Source organism: Ovis canadensis, chromosome 2 (assembly GCF_042477335.2).
Source record: "Ovis canadensis isolate MfBH-ARS-UI-01 breed Bighorn chromosome 2, ARS-UI_OviCan_v2, whole genome shotgun sequence".
NCBI lineage: Eukaryota > Metazoa > Chordata > Mammalia > Artiodactyla > Bovidae > Ovis > Ovis canadensis.
The window spans coordinates 42,738,665-42,746,968 of record NC_091246.1 but is presented as its reverse complement, the minus strand read 5'-3'; the positions used below and the strand labels follow the sequence as shown (position 1 = coordinate 42,746,968).

General features: G+C 51.7%; 1 pseudogene; it reads right to left on the bottom strand.

Moving 5' to 3' along the window:
- Positions 1-2,834: 2,834 nt before the first annotated feature.
- Positions 2,835-8,304, bottom strand: part of LOC138432334 (liprin-alpha-1-like) — a 46,268-nt pseudogene continuing 40,798 nt past the window's right edge.

The following is an 8,304-nucleotide window of genomic DNA, read 5'->3' as shown; positions in this document are numbered from 1 at the left end:
GAATCACTTTGCTGTACACCTTAAACAAACAAATTATTGTAAATCAACAATACCTCAACTTAAAGAAAAGATATTCCTTCATCCAAAATTGTTCGAAATTTTGTAAAGTTTTTCTTTCAATTGTTGTTTCTTCAGTTCAGTTCAGTCTCTCAGTCGTGTCCAACTCTTTGTGACCCCATGCATTGTAGCACGCCAGGCCTCCCTGTCCATCATCATCTCCTGGAGTTCACTCAAACTCACATCCATCGAGTCGGTAATGCCATCTAGCCATCTCATCCTCCGTCGTCCCCTTCTCCTCCTGCCCCAGATGAGGAGCAGCATCAGAGTCTTTTCCAATGAGTCAGCTCTTCACATGAGTTGGCCAAAATACTGGAGCTTCAGCTTTAGCATCATTCCTTCCAAAGGACACCCAGGGCTGATCTCCTTTAGAATGGACTGGTTGGATCTCCTTGCAGTCCAAGGGACTCTCAAGAGTCTTCTCCAACACCACAGTTCAAAAGCATCAATTCTTAAGCACTCAGCTTTCTTCACAGTCCAACTCTCTCACCCATACATGACCACTGGGAAAACCATAGCTTCGACCAGATGGACCTTTGTTGGTAAAGTAATCTCTCTGCTTTTTAATATGCTGTCTAGGTTGGTCATAGCTTTTCTTCCAAGGAGCAGGCATCTGCCAATTTCAGGGCATCAGTCACCATCTGCAGTGATTTTTGAGCCCCCCAAAATAAAGTCTCTCAGTATTTCCATTGTTTCCCCATCTGTTTGCCATGAAGTGAAGGGACCAGATGCCACGATCTTAGTTTTCAGAATGTTGAGTTTTAAGCCAACTTGTTCACTCTGCTCTTTCACTTTCATCAAGAGGTTCTTTAGTTCTTCTTCACTTTCTGCCATAAGGGTGGTGCCATCTGCATATCTGAGGTTATTGATGTTTCTCCGGCGATTTTGATTGCAGCTGTCGGTTTTAAATAACTGCAATTAGCTTTATGGAAACTCAGATACTCTACTGCTCCTTTAACCTGTAGAAATCTCTTCAAGTTGGCTGTGGAGTCTCTAGAGCAGCTTTCTGATGCTCTAGAATGACAAGATGTGCCAGGTTCATCATGTATGTCATTCCGTCATGGTTTTGTGTGGCCTTGCCTCTCGAGGTGGGTTCTTTGTGACTCAGGGCCTTTGTCCACCTGCGCCAAAGCTCTTGCTCTGAAGGCAAAAGTAGACATCTGTGTGGAGACCTTGGCCCAGGGGGTTCCAGCACAGACATGCTCCTCTCCTGTCTGTTCCCAGTTCCACTGTGCATACCAGTTGGCTGACTGGTGTCTTCACCACATCTGCACCAACTACAACAATGTGTGTCGCAAGTTCCCCCGAGACATGAAGGCCATGTCCCCAGGTGAGCATCCCCAGCAGCATTTGTCGCCTCCCTCTCCTTGGGCCCAAGCCTCTGACCTGACCCCAGGGAGCCCAGAGGCTGCCAGAGACCCCTGTGGGTGGGGAGTAGCCTGCAAACATGCACCCGGCCCAGCGGAGGGGGTCCTGGAAAAGGCGCTGGTGTGGAGGGCAGCCCCCTGTCCCGGCCCACCAGAGACCTGGGGCAATTCATTCTGCCCCTCTGAGCTTCTGCTTTTCACAGGTCGAGTCAGACTAGAGGTCGTACTTTTTAAAATGTTTGTGGACCAAACTCCACAATAAAAAATACATTTTTGTTTGTTTGTTAATTTTTACAGTGTTGGTTGGTTTCTGTCAAACAACAATGCAAATCAGCCATAATTATACATATATCCCCTCCCTCTAGAGCCTCCCTCCCATCCCCACATCCCACCCCTCTAGGTTATCAAGAATTACATTTTATCTTGTGACCTAGTGCACATATTGAAAAATTTATCATCTGTTTTTAATACTGTTCATGACTCACGACATTAAGTTCATAACCTAGGAACGGACACAAGTCACAGCTTGGACAACACAGATCTGGGTATCCTCTGGGATCCCTGCAGCTTGGTCTCTGCTTAATTGATGTCTCAGGTCCTGGGGCCTGACAGGAGTCCAGGGATCCGGGACTCATGGGATCCAGGGAGAGGTGTGGCTGGCCTCCCCCGCTTGGCCTTCACTGGGCACCGTCTGCGTTGCTGTGACCCTCCTCCCACCAGTGCTCCACCAGTTCTCCCACTCCTGCTCTCTCCTCGTCACTCTTCTAGCATTTTCTTTCTAAAGCACAGCTCCAACTGCCTCACTTCCCTGGTCCCAAACTTCCGTGGAGCCCACACACCTTCTAAAATAAGTCCAAAGCCCTCAGCCTAGCCTTCCCTCCCATCTGACGTCCTGCACACCCCCACCCCCACACCTCCCCTCTCAGAACCTCAGCTCTGCCAGCTGCATCTGCTGTCCCCCCAGCCAGGCCGAGCATCTTCTTGCCTACAGCTCTTCTCGCCATTTCTCCCTCATCCCTTGTCGCAGCCTGCTTTATTCTCCGAGCCTTGATAAGATCTTCCCTCTGACTTGAAGAAAAACACAAGTGGAAACGCCTTTCCCCAGTGTGGACCGTCGGCTCCACTCCCTGGGCAGCTGACTCTCTGTGGGGGCTCAGTGAAGGCAGGGCTTCCGCTTCTGGTCCCCAGGGGTTGGCATGTGGGCCTAGGAGGACCAGAGGCGTGTTCCATGGCAGCAGGGCAGGGGTGGGAGTCCCTCTGTCCCTCCTCCTGCACCTTCCTCACCCAGCCCTACTGCCGTTCTGCCCCAGAAAACCAGCAGTATTTCGAGAAACACCGGTGGCCACCCGTCTGGTACCTGAAGGAGGAAGACCACTACCAGCGGGCCCGGAAGGAGAGCGAGAAGGAGGACTATCTGCACCTGAAGCAGCAGCCCAAGTGGCGCTGGCTGTTTTGGAATAGTCCGTCCTCGGCGTCCTCTTCGGCCACCTCCTCGGCGTCCCCATCCTCCTCCTCGGCTGTGGTCTGAGATGCTGCCACCCTCTTCTGACCCTGCTGCTGTTGTCCCCCCTTGTCTTTGCCCCTCTGCTCCTCTGCATCGCCCCCTCCACCTCCCGGGGACAGAGGACTCGCATAACCAGGACCCTTTGGGTGGAGCTGCTCTCACCAGCCAACATAGCTCGGCACAGAGAGGAGGGAGCCTGGCCTCGTGGACCAGAGCAGTGGCCCTGTGCAGAGGTCCTGATTCCATGGCCGGCCGGGAGACAACTCCTGGGAGGCGGGCATCGGGGAGAGAGCTGAGGACCGTGACATCTTGTCTGTGGGTCAGAGAACCTTAACATCAAAGGGGAAACTCTCCTGCGGAGCAGCTGTGTGTCCTGGTCTGCGCAAGCAGCCCCCTCCCAGGGAGCAGCAGTGGGCCGGCAGGGTCCTACCTCTGTTGGCCCCACGTCTCCATCTATGGACTTGAAGGGTTACAGAGGCTTTGTGGGCCTTTCCACGTGGGGCCTGCTCAAATCCTCACTGGAAAAGTCAGGGTAGAAATTGAGCCTTCAGAGCCCAACTCCAGGCTTCCACCCCTGTGGTGCAGCTGCCAGAAGCCTCAAGCGGAAGGCTTGCCCTCTGCCGGCATTGCTTCCGGGGCTGTGGGCAACCAGGCCTGAGAAGGTGGCAGAGGTTTTTCAGAGCTGCAGCCCTGGAAGCAGTGCTTCTTGGTGCAATGAGAAACTTCTCTTCCCCCTGATCCTTTACCGCTCAGGTTTGGAGATGGAAACCCAAGGAAACACTGGAACAGGGGGAGAGAGAGTAGAGGGTGATGGGACCAGAGTACAGCAATCCCATGCTCCTTTGGGCTCCTCCCCCCGCTGCTGGCAGCACAGCTTCTTATGGAGAGAGGGTAAATTTTGCAAAAAAATGCAGACAATAATGAACAAAATCACCACCGACAAAAACATTGTGGCCTCTATCCCATCAAAAGAAGAAAAGCAGAAAAAGACCCTGGATGGCTCTCATTTTTATAAAGCCAAACAGGGGTCCCCATGTGGATGAAGCAATGGTCGAGGTGGTAGAATTGACTCTGATGCTTTTCAGGAAAGCAGTGTCACTGGCTGTGACCGAGGACGTCCTGGCTCCACTGACTGACTCTGGAGGGCACGGTGTGTGCCTTCAGCATGCTGGGGATGAGGTTGCAGGGGTGGGGAGGGTGGGCTCGGGAATCATCATGGTGTTGGACCTGTCACGAGAATCAGACTGTTCTCAGCTTAAGAAGGTAACTTCATAGGATATGACGGTGTTGAAGGGGTGGGATGCGGTGGGGGTCAAAGGTCAGGGAAAAGGGCACTGACATGGAGAATAGGAGTCCTTGTCAAGAAGGATCGTAATGAAGCATGTGACCTTACTCAGTGCTGGTTGGTGATAACAGGGAAGAATGGGGGAATTAACAGGAGCAAAACCAAGGTCAGTCCAGAGAAGAGGAGGGAGGAGCCTGGAGGATGGTGGCGGATTAAGACAGCATCTTGCAGCCCCATGGGGGAAAGCTGGGCCACAGCTGACCCTCTCCCCCTTTTCTAATTCTGATTTGTATCTCACTCCACACACCCTTGTTAGATTCAGAACACAGGGTCCCTCTGAAGAAGCTGGAGCCAGAGAGACTGAGCTCCTGTCCTCAGCACTCAGGACTCAACTCATCTAAGAAAGATGCTTTAGGGAGAGGGACTGGGTTTTGGTCCCAGGGCCCGGTGTGTGGGGCTCCACCCCCAATAATCTGGCATAGAGCAAACCCCACAAAAATGGAACCTCTGCATCCATTATGTGGTGCCAAGACCTAGTGATTTGAGGTCAAGGCCTTGTCAAGAGAAGGAGCAGGAGGTGGCAGGTCAAGTGCATCTTGAGTGGCTGGGAGCCATGGTGTCCGAGCCCTAGACTTCAAGGCCATGGCTGCCTCCCCTCCAAGTCCTCCAGATGGCAGCCTTGGAAACCGGACATGTGCTGCCCTCTACTGGTTGGTCAGCTCACTTCTGCTGAGCTCAGGGTGAGGTTGAGGTGAAGGGGAGCCTCCGAGGTGGGGTGTGCTGCTCTGCACCAGCACCTTCACTCTGGGAAGGGTGTGGGAGGAGTCATGGGGGCCTCCCAAGAGTTCTAGGGGGATGGAAGAGCCACGACGTGAAATCCAACGGCAGGGGAATTAGGTCTCCATGAGAGAGGAGGCCTGAGTCATCTGGCCCACTGATGAGGATGCAGAAAGGCCAGCAGGGACAGAAAAGGAAGGTGGCTCAGCAGTGGCAGGAGGCTCACATTTGAGAGACCACAGAAGGATCCCAGCAAGCAGGGTCTCACCACCTCTTCCCAATAGCTCTGTCAGAGCCAGTCCATACCTCCAGGGAGCCCAGCAAGCCCAGGTGGGACTTAGATATCACCTGGGGAGGCTGTGGGGGACCTGGGCCAGCCCAGTCAGGGAAGAGCAGGGAGGAGAGGGATGGAGGAGGGGCTGAATTCCAGTCCCCCAGGAACCTGGTGCCCAGAAATCTTGAGTCAGAGCAGGAGACACATTCATGCAGGGCAAGCTTGAGCCTGAGGCATAAAAGCGAGAAGGAAGGAGTGGGTCACACAGCAAGAACACACACTCCTGCACCTGTGTCACTCAGAACTACTCTAGAGGAGAGTGGGAGGATGGGGGAGAAAACACACACATGCCTCTTTTTATATAAAATTGCATATTTAATTTGGTCATGAATTCATAAACACATGAGTATTTTGTACCTAATGGCCTTTCTTGTACTGTTTGATGTTTCCAACAAACACTTCTAAGGTGAGAACTTCCAATGGAGAGAAGAGTGAAAAGATAAGCAACCACTAGTGAAACACTTAATTGTCTATCGTGGTCAGATGCTCTTTGGATTGGACATAAAACAAGGCAACTTCATGCTCTCATCAAGCGTACCTAAAATAAACATGATGAACACTGACAAGGCTAATGCTTTAGGTGGGCACTAAGGAAGTCCTCTGAGAAAGGGATAAGTGACCTGACACTTGACTGACAAGAATTCATTTCTATCTTCCTCTGAAGATGAAGGCAGACTGTCCTCCACAAAAGGAACAGCAAAAACAAGAAACAGGTGACTTCCAGGGAACAGAGGGGCAGTAGGGCAGGACCTCTGAAAGGGAAGAGGAAAGGGCTATTGCAACAAGGCCACTGAGGTAGGACCCCTACCAAACTCCACTGGAGCACCATACCCTGAAGGTCCCTAAATACTAGGCCAATTCTAGTTTGGGTCCAGCCTTGGGCACACAAAGTTTTGAGATGAAAAAGATACACTGAGGAGTACTGCTTTCCTAACATCATCCTGCCACGACTGGAATACTGCAGAGGCAGGTGTGGTGGGAGCAGGGCTGAAGGGCCTACAAAGTATTTCTTAAAGTAAGAGGAAGTGATCTGCCCTCCCTGGACTGAGGGTGCTGGGGTGCATCTTCCACATTAAGAGTGGTTGAGCAAGGAAACCTCCCACTAAGTACTGGGAAGGGCAAATGGAGGAGGAGCCAGAGAAGGGGAGGCCCCCTTGCCTGTCGTTATTCTGAGAAGAAGATCACAATACAGACTGGGCAAGATGGCAGAGCAGAAAGACCCTGAGCTTGGGTCCTCTCACGGGCAGCCCAAATTACAACTATTTGCAGAACAAGCACTGATAAAAAAGACAGGACCCCAGCAGCATAGGTCTTCTACAACTACAGACAGAAAGCAGGAACCACACTGAGATGGCTGGAGCGGGCAGACTCACAGTCTCATCAAGCACCATACTCCTGGGTGGACCACCCACAAAGTAGAGGATTATATTGCAGGGTTTTTCCACAGGAGAGTTCTGACCCCCCATTGGGCTTTCCAGCCCAGGGATCCTACATCAGCAAGATGAACCCCCAGAGCATTTGGCTTTGAAGGCAAGCAGGGCCCTAATTTTGCATGTCCCACAGGACTGGAGCAAACAGAGACTTCAGTCTTAAAGAGCACACACGTACACTGGGAGCTAGGGCAAAAGTGGTCACTTGATGGAAACCTGGGTTAGAGCTGCCTGCTGATCTGAAAGAGTATCTCAGAGAGGCAGTGGGTGGGTGCGGCTCAGGCTGTGGGTATAGACACTGGTAACAGCTATACTTTTCACACTGTCCATGGGATTCTCACGGCAAGAATACTGGAGTGGGTTGCCATTCCTTTCCCAGTGAACCATGTTTTATCAGAACTCTTCACCTTGACCCACCCATCTTGGGTGGCACTGCACAGCATAGCTCATAGCTTCATTGAATTATGCGAGCCCCTTTGCCACGACAAGACTGTGATCCATAACGGGGATTGACAGAGGGGCCTGGCAGGCTAGTCTATGGGGTCACAAAGAGTTGGACACAACTTAGCAACTGAACAATAACAGCCAAACTTGGGAGCTTTTCTACTGGTGGACACGGGTGCTGACAGGCACTACTGTGGGATCTGCCCTCTAGTTCATTAGCCCCAGTAGCTAATGAGTTGGGTGGGGGTCATCAGCCCCACCCAACAGCCTGTAGGCACCAGGGCTGGGATGGTGTTGTTATTATTGTTCAGTCACCAAGTCATGTCTGATGCTTGGCAGCATGCAAATGGACTGCAGCATGCCAGGCTTCCCTGTCCTTCACTATCTCCCAGAATCTGTTCAAACGCATGTCCATTGAGTCAGTGATGCCATCCAACCATTTCACTCTTTGTTGGCCCCTTCTCCTTCTGCACTGAATCTTTCCTAGCATCAGGGCCTTTTCCAATAAGTCATCTCTTTGCATCAGGTGGCCAAAGTATTGGAGCTTCAGCTTTAGCGTCAGTCCTTCCAATGAATATTCAGGATTGATTTACTTTAGGGTTGACTGGTTTGATCTTCTTGCTGTCCAAGGGACTCTCAAGAGCCTTCTCCAGCACCACAGTTCAAAAGCATCAATTCTCAGCCTTTTTGGTCCAACTCTCACATCTGTTCATGACTACTGGAAAAATTATAGCTTTGACTATACAGACCTTTGTCAGAAAGTAATGTCTCTGCTTTTTAACACACTGTCTAGGTTTGTCACAGCTTTTCTTCCAAAAAGTAAGTGTCTTTTAATTTCATGATTGCAATCACTGTCCACAGTGCTGGGATGCTTCAGCCCAAACAACTAACAGCCCCACCCATCATCAGACAGCTGAGTAAAGACGTCCTGAGCCCACTGCCACCTCTAGGCATGCCTCTAGACATGGCACTGCCCACCAGTGGGCCAAGACCCAGCTTCCCCCGCCAGTGGGCAGGTAAGGGCCCTGCCCTCCAGGAAACCTTCGCTGGCCTCTGGACAGCCTCACCCACCAGGGGGCAGAATGCAAGAAAGCCACAGTCCTGCA